We start from the raw sequence: 12,643 nt of genomic DNA, 5'->3' as shown, positions 1-12,643 counted from the left end.
ATTCCGACCGATCACACCCCGCCTTCACCTACAGTTATGAGCAGCTGAGCCTAGAGGGCCATGCCCCAGGCTCCCAAGGTTGTAGCCTATGGGACAAAAGGGTAGGTAAGAGAAAGAAAGAATAAAAAACAGAATTATGCTAAGGAAAAACTAAGGAACAAAAGGGACAAGCTTTCTCGAACGGAGTGACTCCATCATAAAAACAAAACCAATTGTAGTCATTAAGAATACAAGAACATTTACACAGGCCCCCCCACAAACTTAAACTCTTTATGTTTACTGAACTACTCATATTTTATAAGCTATTGGGCCGGCTCGATGGCATCTACTGTCGGTGCGACCGCCGAAGGTGCGGGCTACTCACTCCCCGGTGGCACAACATTTGGCTCGGTCGAAGCTAGGGCGATGTCCACCTCTAACCTAGGCTCTGTGCCATCTGTAGGCTAGGCAACGTCCTCCCGACGCACGCTTCTGGCCATGTCTTCATAGCAAACATCCATCACCCATTGAGCAGAGACTTGCTCTGCCACCGACCTTGCGTGCAGTAGCAAGCTCTCCCCGATCGATTGGATGTCCTCCATGCTCAAGCCTTCATTGTACCCACTGCAGATAGTGGCGAAGTCTAGGTTTGGATGGTGTGTCACCACCGAAGTCAACACCCCTGACGCTTCGTAGAATAGCCCACTTGTGATAAGGTCCTGGACCTCATCTGGGACCTTCGCCAGCTGGATGGCAGGTGTGCTAGTGCTTGGCGCCGACCCGAAGACCTTTGAGACGACGAGCTAGGCAACATTGCAGATCTGGTCAAGTTCCCCCAGGGATGTCCACAGCCTTGCCTCGGTCTCTGCCTAGCAGGCCTTCATAGCCTCGAGACCTTGCTTAGCGGCGATCGCACGCTCTACTGCACGCTGCCCCTCCGCCCACACCATGGTCGCCTCGGCTGCTCAGTCCTGAGACTCGTGGCAAGCAAACTCTAGCTAACGCTCAAGCTCAGCCACCCGAGCGTGCTCCATTCAGAGGAAGCGGGACTTGCAGGACGCCATCCCCTTCAAACTCTATGAAAAACAAGCATGCTAAGACAACCAACAAAAGATTCAGAGGTTAAGGACAAGTACGGGAAACTCACCTCCACAACAAGCTGCAGGTCAACCTCGACTAACTACTAGGTGGACTTAACCCGCTCCTAGGTGTCTCCAAGCTTCACGGATAGGTCGACGAGTTTGGACACTATGGCAAGTCCTTGCTCCCAAAGGATGTCCTAGAGCTGACGCTCCTGCGAATCCTAAAGGATGAACCGCACCTTTGCTAGGTCCTTGGGGCAAGGCCATTCTAGGTCACCCTCCGACAACCCACCAGAGGGCCCCGCCTCCGACTGAATCACCGCCAGCTCCTGCGATGACGTCGATAGCTCTGCCACTACATCCGTCTCATCGTCAGATGGGATATCCACCACCTCGGTTGCATAGGCCACCGCTAGGCGTTCCAACCCCATCTCGGCCATGTCTCCCCCCGACGCCTTTGTCTCTGACCGTGAGGGTGAGCCGTGCAACCCTCCACCCGGCAAGGCAAGGAGCTCGGTCTCCCTCTCCTCATCCACCACGGCTGGTGGAGGAGGGGCCACAAGAGTTACCTCCGACGCGACCTCCACCATTAGCACCAGGATCACCACCAATGCTAATGCCATCGCTGCCACCATACCAGCAACTGACCCGGGGGGCACCACCCCTAGAAGGGAAGGGTTCACTGCCACCACCCTATTCCCCCCGTTGTTCACTGCGACACGCTACAGGGTGGGCCTCCAAGCCTCCTGCATGGGAGTTGGGGTGATGCTCAATCCCATCATCGCCCGGCCACTGACAAAAAGTACAGATAAGTCACACTCCAAAAAGACTCAATAACAAAAGATCAAAAAGAAACAAAGAAAAACATATCGGGAGGTGAGCGGTATGACTCTGAAGGCAAGACCTGGCGTCGATGGGCCTATAGGGCAAGGACCGCTCCCGGGTTGCGACCCATGCCAACTCACTTTAGCCGGGGATGGAGTCGTCCCAACCACCTCCTGCCCAGCCTATGGGTCACTGTGACCCTCGGCTTAGGACTTCCCGACCGGAGCAATAGGCAGGGCTTCCTCTAGCTGTGAGTCACGCGACGCATGGGTGCCAGTCCGCTCCTCAGACCACCCAGCTTGCTCGACCGCGTCTACGGTAGGTGAAGCTTCCTCTAGCTACGAGTCTCACGTTGGCACCGGTACCAGCGACGCACAAGTTCTAGTCCGCTCCTCGGACCACCCGTCTTGCTTGGCCGCATCCACGGTAGGCGATGATGGGACCAGCAATGCCACCAAGGGGTGCGATGATCATGTCCGCTTTGCCTCCCGTTTGCCGACGATATCCACGCTCACCGCACACTTCCTCGGCACTGGAACCACCGCGCGCCGCTCCGCCTCCTGCTTATCACCAGCGGACGTCGCTGTAGGGTCACGACGCTCCACCGAGGTCACAACGACCTCCCAACTTTCCTCCTCCTTGGAGAAAACAATGTCATCCACATCCATGGGATCCTCTGACGTGAGATCCAACTCAACATCAGTCCTACGTTCCTCGGCCTTCACGCATCGGGTGATCGCCTGCTCCTTCTCTTGCTTCCGCTGAACCTCCCTGGTTCTCTTCTTTTTCTTGGCATCTGCCACCTCCTTCTAGGAGGCCTGTTAGGCCACGCCCTTCGGTCCCTTTGGAAGGTGCGGCCAGGACTTATAAACTCCAAGCCCCTATGAAACGGATGGCCCAAAATTAAAAAATAGGAAAAGCAGAGGAAGAAGCACGGACGAAATAGAAGGGAGCATACTAGTCTGGACACAATCGTGGAGTTGAAAGGTGTGGGCTTCCCTTCGACCCTCTCTTTGGGCTTTAGCTGCAGCACCTGGCCAAGGTGACTCCAGACCTCATCGTCCGACAGCTCCTCCGACGACACATGGTTCGGGTCTGATGGGCCACTGTACATCCACATCGGCCACATCCACTCCACCAACGGCGCAACTCGGTGGTGGTAGAGAGTGTGGAACACCCGCACCCCATCAAGCCCGCGTGGCATGATCTTTCGAAGCTCCTCCTCGATGACCTCTACCTTCTTCTTCTCCTTACGGGCACAACCCCACGACCAACTATCCTGCTTCTCTAGCCTCTCATCGGTGAATGCTGGGAACGACGCCTCCACCAGATTCCTGATGTAAAACCACTCCCCATGCCACCCCCAGTTGAAGTGGTAGGGGATGTACGTGGGATATGAGCCACCTGCACTCAGTTTCCTCTGTAGGGCAAAACCCCCCACCGGCGTGATCTTGGCCGGATTCCTCACCATCAAGGCTCTCCTAGAGAACAGCCACCGGAAGAAGTCCACGTGCGGCTCCATCCCGAGGAAAGCCTCACAGATGGTGATGAAGCCAGCGATGTGCAGCACCCTCGTCGGATTAAGGTGCTGCAACTCCAGAACCCACTCATTGAGGAGCCCACATAGGAACCAATGCGTGGGGTACCCTAACCCATGCTCATGGAAGCTAAGAAAGGACACCACCTCATTAGGCCGAGGTTATCGGAATTCCTCCCTCCTAAGAGCCCTCCAGTGCGCCACCTCCTTCGGCGGCAGGAACCCCTTCGTGACGAAGGCCTTCAACACTGACTCCCTCATAGTGGACGACCTCCAATCTGACATTTCAATCTAGGATCACAAAAGGATTGGTGAGTTTTTTCTTTTCTCTCTCGCTCTCTCCCTTTTCTTTCCTAGAAACCACCGCGGCTCTCAAGAACGCTCACGGCAAGAAGGAAAAGGAAAGGAGGCGGCAGATGAGGAAAAGGCGAAAGAACAGGGCAAAAACTTTCTCCCTTCTCCTACTTAAGGGAAAGGGTACAACATTTAGGGGAGGGCGCACCGATCAGGAAAGATGAAACGGCAGAGCGAAAAACTCTCTCTCTTTCTCATTTAATGCAAATGAGACGCACCCTGACCGATGAGACGTGCCCTGCCCGATGGAACGGCTCCTGATTAGATGGGACATGGCCTGGGTATGGCCCACCACTACCGCATGCTAGCCACTACCGCACGCTAAGCACAAGAACCAAAGTGTCACCGCACATAGGCGGCTTTCCGCATCCTTAGGCAGGACTTACAAAAAACCCAAAAATGAGATCTCCGCTAGGAAAGACCGTCGGGCTTCCTAAGTCGATCAAACGGCTCAGAAAAACACACCGAGAGATAGATAGGGAGCGAAGGGATGCCCCATGTAGGCCATGCTGACTCCGTCACGAATGCCGAACACGGGTCCCGATCGGACATTTTTGACTGGAGCTCTCCAAACCCCGTCACTCGAGTCAGCAAGGTAACACTACCAAACCCCCTCTATTTCTTTATAAATCATTTCATACTTCCATATGCGCATTCATTCCATACGTCCGTACCTCCTGGATGATTCAGGCCCTGAACCACCTGGGGGCTCGGGAACTAAGCATCGCATGTGCAACGAAATGCATCACAACGCTCCGTGTTGCGTCATGAAGCAGTGGTTCCCTCATTCGACATGAGCAACCAACTAAGCTAGGGGAGAAAAACATAGATGAGCCCCATGCGGCCCTCGCCCAGTCTGGCAGATAGGGTCATCTCAATCTTCTTGTTCGATCCTGAACCTCTTGCCAAGCCCATAGAATCTCCATCGAGGGGAGGCCATTACGCCACCCGGGTCATTCTCTGGAATGACCTAGGCATCTATGGGGTTGCAGGTAAAGGAGTAGTGGAATATCACAAGAGGGCTATATCGACCCCATCATGAACGACGAACCCAGATTCCACTCGATCATACCCGTTAGCGAACTCACCGAGCGTGTCACTCGAGCCCGAGCGATCAGGACAAGCGACAAAACTCAGCCCCTCTAGTTGTGAGGAACCAAGGACGGGGTAATGCACACAACTCATACCGACCCCTACTAAGGCCCAACAGGGCTCGGGGGCTCAAGACACAAAACGCCTAGGTCTACGACCCCAAACTTGCTCCATTCGGCTATGCTCCAACTACACTCTAAAAACTACCTAGGTCTGCGACCCTGATCTCACCCCATCCAGCTATGCTTCGACTGTGCTCCAAAAACTACCTGGGTTTGCGACCCTAATCTCGCCCTATCCGGCTATGCTTCGACTACACTCCAAAAACACCTAGGTTTGTGACCCCAAACTCGCCCCATCCGGCTATGCTTTGACTGCACACCAAACACCTAGGTCTGTGACACCGAACTCGCCTCATCAGGATCCACGAGCTCTGGCTCGCCCGATTCCTAAACTAACTAAACTAACTACCTCGGCTACACAGGCTACGCCGAGGCTAGGATCCACGACTCTGACTCGTGAGCCGACACCAGGACCCACGTGCTCCATCTCGTCCAAACCCTAAAAAACTAACTATCTTGGTCCCATGGTGCGCACCGACGCCAGGACCCATCCGCAACTCTGACTCGGCTGACCCCACGGCGCGCACCGACACCAGGATCCATGAGCTCTATCTCCCCCGATCCCTAAAAAACTAAATGCCGTAGCTGCGCAACGACGCCTTGGTTAAACAACTCCATCTCGATTGAAACACATGCACACACGCCCGCTAACAACACCCCCCAGACGGTTCTACCCGAACCTCCTAGGAGCTCAAGGGCTACACCCACGAGTGCGCTCACGCGCACCGACTGACAACATGGAAAACCCCCCAGATGGTTCTGCCTGAACCACCCAAGGGGTCAGGGGCTACACCCATGGGTGCGCTCACGCGCACCCGCCGTTAAGACAAAAATCTCTAAGACAATTCTGCTGGAATCGCCTGAGGGCTCGGGGGCTCCTGTCAGGTTTATAAACCTAGGGTTCCTTGTGGACTAGTTTCCAAACTAAGGCTCTACCCAAACAGACAACGAGCAACTCATGGGCTGGCCCAAGTATCCGGACAACAGGCCAGAAGGGCGATCCAATCACCGACTGGGAGGTCTGGTCGAGGAGGAGCGGCACCCGTTTTTTGACTCTAGCCCACCTCTTTGACTGGAGCGCTCGCTCTGACTCCAGCCACCTCCGGACAGCCTCTCTGACTGGAAGGCCTAGCCAGAGCAATACTTTCGACTCTAACCCCGCATCTCAGATCGAGGTACGTAGAAGCCCTGCTAACTGTTCTTCTCCAACTGGCGCAACCAGAGATGTTTGCAAATGCAATGACATGCTTATTCCACTCATAGCACAATCAATGAAAATAAGACAATTATCTTGTTTGTTACGAACTATTAAAGCTAGCTTGCTATCGAAATCATTTTCATACCAATTTATATACAACAGCAACCCAACAAGCATAAGAGAATCACACAGAACTACCTCTTCCATGAGAAGCAACAGACAACAAGAGTAGGAGAGCCACCACACTGGTGCCCAGGTTCCATCTCTCCATGAACCTAAACCTGCAGACGCCTCTAAGCTAAATCTCAATCGGCTAAAGCACCAGAGGAACATCAATCACACAAATCGAAAGCGAGTAGAGCAATTCTTTCTTTTTCTTTTTTGAAAGAAAGCGAGCGGAGCAATTCCATGGCACGGAGCCTCCTTCAGAATCAATGTGAGGAGAATGTGCAGCAGCAGGCAGCGATTCCAGAACCAAACGCATGATCAGAATAAAAAGGTTAGGGGCAAAGGATTTGACCTTCTGGGGACGTCGAGGGGTGGCAGGAAAGAGAGGGGCTGGACAAACCAAAATGGGAGAAACTAGAAGAAGGTGCAAGAGACGTACGGCGGGTGCTCGGCAAGGAAGAAGAAGAAGAAGAGTGGGCGCCTCCCTCACCTGCGGTTGGCGGTCGCTTTTAGGGCACTCCGGCTGGACCGCTGGAGGGAGCACCAGAGGGGGAACTCAAGAGAGAATATGCTCGGCTGGCTGGCTCCTCCCCTCCCTCTCCTCCGGTCGGGTTGGTTGTGCCAAGAACTTGAAGGCGGTAGGCTAGGCCGCCAGGGACGCTGGGCAGTGGGCACTGATGAGAGAATTTGCCTTGCTCCTACCCTTCATAGAAAAGGACGTCCTTTTCTCGAGGATTTGTTGGATTAGTTAATGAGGATTGGTGGAATCATCCAGAGGAATCTCACCGTGGTGCCCAGCATCTATCTGAGTTGCTCTTGCATAGTTGCAATGTTCCATAGTTGCACCGGCATGGCGGCATCTGCATCAGGTTTTTTTAGCCTGGCCTTTGAGTGTACAGGTTGTAGTATCTGTACTCTACACAATACGCTCACATCACCACACACGCACACCTCTAGAAACTACAACCTATACACCTCAAATGTCCTTCTAGAGATCACCGAAGCCAGATGAGCCTCGTACACGACGGACATGTCGTAGTCCCATTGTAGCGCCACGCGAGTGTCTAGGACCTACACCAAACAAATATGGGGAGAAAAAACCCCAGTGCCGTGCCCGACCAATCCACAACTGGGATTCGAACGCGGGTGGGTAGCCTCCACGACGGGAGCGCTCACCACTGCGCTACAAGCGCGTTGGCATCTACATCTGGGTTGGATCTATGGACGGGAAACCTACGCATTCTGTTTTCATATCAATCAAGAGAGAATTATCTATTTGGCAATGAAATAAATCAGTCTTTCGTATTTTGCACTAAAACTTTTGAACTTTCTTATCTGGCACCAAGTTGAAATTTTCTTCCGTAAATAGCACTACCGTCTATTTTCACCGGTAATGATGTTAAGTGGCCTGTAAAATGACATAAATGTTCTTGTTTGTAGTAGAAGTCCATGGTGCCAAATCGGAAAAGAATAAATGAAAAGTTTGTCAAATAAGAAAATCATAAATATAACAAATATACTTGTAAACTAAAATATGAGATTTTGTGAGAGTGCAAATAAATACTCCCTCTGGTTTCCTAAAGGATGCCATTTTGAACAGCGACACGATCTAAAACAACAATTTTGACCATTACTTTTTGATATAAAGTATTTTATAAAATATAGTTAATATATATGTCAGGTTCATAAACCCGGGGTCCCTCGTGGGCCGGTTTCTCAACAAAGGCTCAGCCTAAGCAGACAGCGAGTAACTCATGGGCCAGCCCAAGTATCCAGACAACAGGCCAGAAGGGCGATTCAATCACCGACCGGGAGGTCTGGCCGAGGAGGAGGAGCACCCATTTTTTTTGACTCTAGCCCACCTCTGCAACTGGAGTGCTCGCTCCGACTCTAGCTGCCTCCGGACAACCTCTTCGACCGGAAGGCCTAGCCAGAGCACTACTTCCAACTCCAACCCCACGTCTCTGACCGGGGTACGCAGAAGCCCTGCTCACTACTCTTCTCCGACTGGCGCAACCAGAGCCAACTAGAACCAACCGACCAGGGACGCCCACTCGGAAAGGACCAGGGAACGAACGGAGAAAGCAAGGCAAGGTGCACAAGTCAAAACATGAAACCGGGGACCATACCCTGTACACCTGTAGGAATAGTACTCTACAACCGCCCTAACATGAACAGTGTTGTAGGCGTTGATATTTTACCTACAGTATTGTGGGCGCCATTAACTCCCATACGGTAAGGCCCCCCACATGCCTCTAGGCATCGATAGTGTTGTAGATGCCGGAATTTACCGTACCGAGTGAACATGGTGAAACTCCTCACATGCCTCTAGGCATCAATAGTATATGCAGGTACCGACATCTGGCATATCCGAACAAAGACGACGTAACCTCCCACGTGCATCTAATATTCAACAGTGTTGTGGGCGCCTACCATCATCTTATACCTACTGCGCATGGGCAATAAGACTTAGAAGCATACGAACTCTCACCCTCTCACTTGTAAGGTCATTCCGTTCATCTATAAAAGGGGATGCGCTCTCTCTCAAGAGATTCAGAGTTAATCTAAGTTGATACAAGTCATTCCAGATTCACTAGATCGACCAAGTTCACTAGTTCACAACCACAGAACCACCAGGTTCGGACCTCAAGCACTCGCTTGAACACATAGCTCATAGCGGAGCTCCTGTCTCTTCGTCCCTTTCGACCGGAGCTGACCGGACCTCTCATACACCCCATCTTTCTCCTTCTCGTTTATAACCTCACCGCAAACTTCGAGCATCTGGGCTCAGGAATAAAGTCACCAATCGACTCAAACTGGACGTAGGGCACATTGCCTGAACCAGTATAAACCCTATGTCATTAAGTGCTAGGCCACCTCCGATCACAACGTGCGACAAAACTATAAATATTTACTTGTTGGTCATTTTCTGCACCGACAATATACTTTTATGAAACTACATTTCGAGATGAATCTACTTACATCACTTTCATATTTTCAAACTCAACCTAAAAAAACATTATTTGTAATTAAAGTTTAAAATATTTAACTTAAGACGACCTTAAAATGACATTCTTTAGAAAACCAGAGGGAGTAATCAACAGGAGGGAGTAATCGATAAATCCCAAATTTTAAGGTAACAGTACACATTAGTCAGCACTACATTATAGTCAATGGCTGGCAAGGCTGACTATACTGACTATACTGACTATACTGACGGGGAGGAAGAGGGAAGAAGGTTCACACAGTCGCTGCTCGTATTGTTGCATTGGAGAGGAAACGATCAATGGAGGGTCGGTCAACCACTTCACCTCTACTTGCGTGTCGTACCAGTATATATAGGCAAAGGCAGGCAGGCAGGGGCTAGGGCTATGGAGCCAATCCAGTTCTAGTGTAGTCACAACAAGTAGCTAGCTTGCAACCAGCCACCATGCCGTCCCTGTCGCCGCAGCTGCGGGTGCTGTCCAGGCGCACCGTCAAGCCACCACCACGCCTGCTCCCACGCATCCCGCTCACCACGTGGGATGTCTCCTTTCTCTCTGCTGACTACATCTAGAAAGGCCTCTACACCACGCCGCCCTTCTCCATGGCCTGCCTCCTCGACCACCTCTAGACTGCGCTCGCCCAGGCGCTCCACGCCTACTACCCCATCGCCGGCCACTTCGCCATGGACCAGCACTGTGACACCCATGGCAACATCCTCGGCTACTCGGTCTCCATCGACTGCGATGGCCAGGGCGTCGACATCATCCACGCCGTCGCCGATGTCATCCCGCCTAACACCGATGTTTCGCGCCTCATCCAGTCCCTCTTTCCCCTCGATGGCGCCGTCAACCACGATGGCCACCACCTCCCGCTGTTCGTCGTCCAAGTCACCGAACTCACCGACGGCGTCTTCCTCAGCTTCGCCTACAACCACGTGCTCTCCGACGGCACCGCCTTATGGAGATTCATCAACGTATGGATGGGCATCGCGCACGACAGCCTCTCTGCCTCCCCCTCGCCCTCGAGGCCGGAGGAACACAAGCACGCTCCAGCTCCGCCACCCTTGCTGGAGCGCTAGACCCCAACGGCCTGACACCGCCGCCGTCGGTCGTGGTCCCAATCCCCGACCTCACGGGGCGCATCGAGAGGCTGCCCCCGCCGCAGTTCTCGGCCCACACGCTGGAGGCGCTCAAGGACCGGGCGCGGGAGGAGCTCGTGCAGGCCGGGGACGCGCCCGGCACGGTGGCCATTACCAAGTTCCAGGCACTCAGCTCGCTGGTGTGGCGCTGTGTCACCCGCGTGCGCCGCCTGCCGCCCAACCAAACAACATTTTGTCGCGCCGCCATCAACAACCGCACGTGCCTCCTCGTGAATCGTGATAGTGATCATCCGTGTACACACACAGAGACCCTCTCTCGTGATGCACATGACCTAGCCATCTATGTCAATCTTGTATGTGAGCACGAACGATCACTGCTCATGTATAGTTGCTCCTCCTGTGATTCTATCTTCCACGGCTCATAATATAATATAATATAATATAATATAATATAATATAATATAATATAATATAATATAATATAATATAATATAATATAATATAATATAATATAATATAATAGTCATGAATCCATGTGATGGTCTAGCATTGCTTGGCCCAAGCACTGATGAGCCCCCGTTGGAGGAGCAGTGAATGACATATTATATTATATTATAAGCAGTAGAGAATAGGATCACAGGAGGAGCAACTATATATGAGCAGTGGTCGTTTGTGCTCACATACGGGATGGACACAGATGGTCAGGTCATGTGCATCACAAGCGAGCGTCTCTATGTGTACACGGATGACCACCATCATGATTCACGAGGGAGGTGTCGTCTCGTCAGAGCTGCAGCAAGCGCTGGTAGTTGTGGCCATATGGTTGAGGAGGCATCGTGGTCCATGTTGTTTTATTTATGGTCACCAGGGAATCTGACCGAACGTTGTCTTTCTTTATGGCGATACGTACACGGGATCTGACACGTGGACCCAACCATGGGGTGCTCACGAGGAGCGTCTGTAGTCTCTAGAGTCCAGACGGTGTGTCGTCCTCTCTTGGCCTCCTAGGCGTCGACTTCTCTTGGCCTCTCCTGCGTGCTGTGAGGGATGGCGTGGCGGCGCCGCGCCAAGATCGGTGGCGCGACATACCTTGCCATGTCACCGGTCAGCGCCCCAGTCATCATCACGTCATCCCTCTTGCCGCGCCACCATGCATGGTGCGACACAGGCATTTCGCCGCGCCAAGAAAATAGACGCGGCCAAAAGTATTAGTCTTGGAAAAAAACAGTTGTCGGGTACCTTAGAATGGGGTACCCCAAGCAAAACATCAAATGGGTCGCTAAAGTCCCATCTAAAAAATAATAAAAGCTAGAAGGTAAGTCGTGGGCCCCTCACCCGCCACGATCGAGCCCACTGGGTCCTCCCCCTCCTCGCCTCGAGCCTCGAGCAGGAGGCCTAGGCATCCTAACGCAAACTCCGCTTCGTGCGAGGCTCCCTAGGGAAGGCCTCGGCAGGAAACGCCGTCTCCGCCTCGCCCGAGGCTCTCCACGGAAGGCCTCGGTAGGAGGCGCATTCTCCGTATCGCGAGAGGCCTCTCGCGCGAGGCCTCGGCAAGGAGCCTGATCTCTGTCTCGCGCGAGGCCTCATTCTCCGTGTCGCTCGAGGCCGGCTCGTCCGCGGTCCGTCGCCCCCCGCCTTGGCCGACCCTCCTGACAGCGCGTCATGTCTCATTAATGCTTCAACCACTCCCACAATCTCAGCCGGACAGTGGCTTAACGCCACAGAATGGCCGACGCGACCCGAGGTCGCATCAGCGCCATACCGGCCGGGACAGGGCACGGCGGGGATTACCGGCCACTGTGTTCTAACACTGTGTCCACGATCAGCGCCATACCGGCTGGGACAAGGTACGACGGGGATTACCGGCCACTGTGTCCTAACGCTGTACCCATGATCAGCCGCCTGCTCAAGACCTCGGTGCTATACACCAGGGCCTCGGCGATCTTGGGGTTCATGCCTACCGAGACCTCCCCACCGCAGTACAAGCCTTGGCACCGACCAAGTCTCGGCCTTGCGCACAGTCCGTCCATAGCGGCTTGCACGTTTGCCGCCGCGTCCACTCCGAGGCATTCCTGAGGCTCCCACGATGCACAGGATATGATGGGACGACCACGCCGCCCCAGTACTCCAAGCACGGACCACTCCGACGACCACGCTGCCATAGGAACAGGCCATAGGGTTCGGACATGCCGCCCCTATTGG

General features: G+C 53.3%; 1 pseudogene; it reads left to right on the top strand.

The window, feature by feature from the left end:
* The first annotated feature begins 9,787 nt into the window (after nucleotides 1-9,787).
* Nucleotides 9,788-10,866, top strand: LOC136544662 (protein ENHANCED PSEUDOMONAS SUSCEPTIBILITY 1-like; annotated as a pseudogene).
* Nucleotides 10,867-12,643: the final 1,777 nt, after the last annotated feature.

This window comes from Miscanthus floridulus, chromosome 3 (assembly GCF_019320115.1).
Source record: "Miscanthus floridulus cultivar M001 chromosome 3, ASM1932011v1, whole genome shotgun sequence".
NCBI classification, from domain to species: Eukaryota; Viridiplantae; Streptophyta; class Magnoliopsida; order Poales; family Poaceae; genus Miscanthus; species Miscanthus floridulus.
This window is presented reverse-complemented; position numbering and strand designations above follow the sequence as displayed.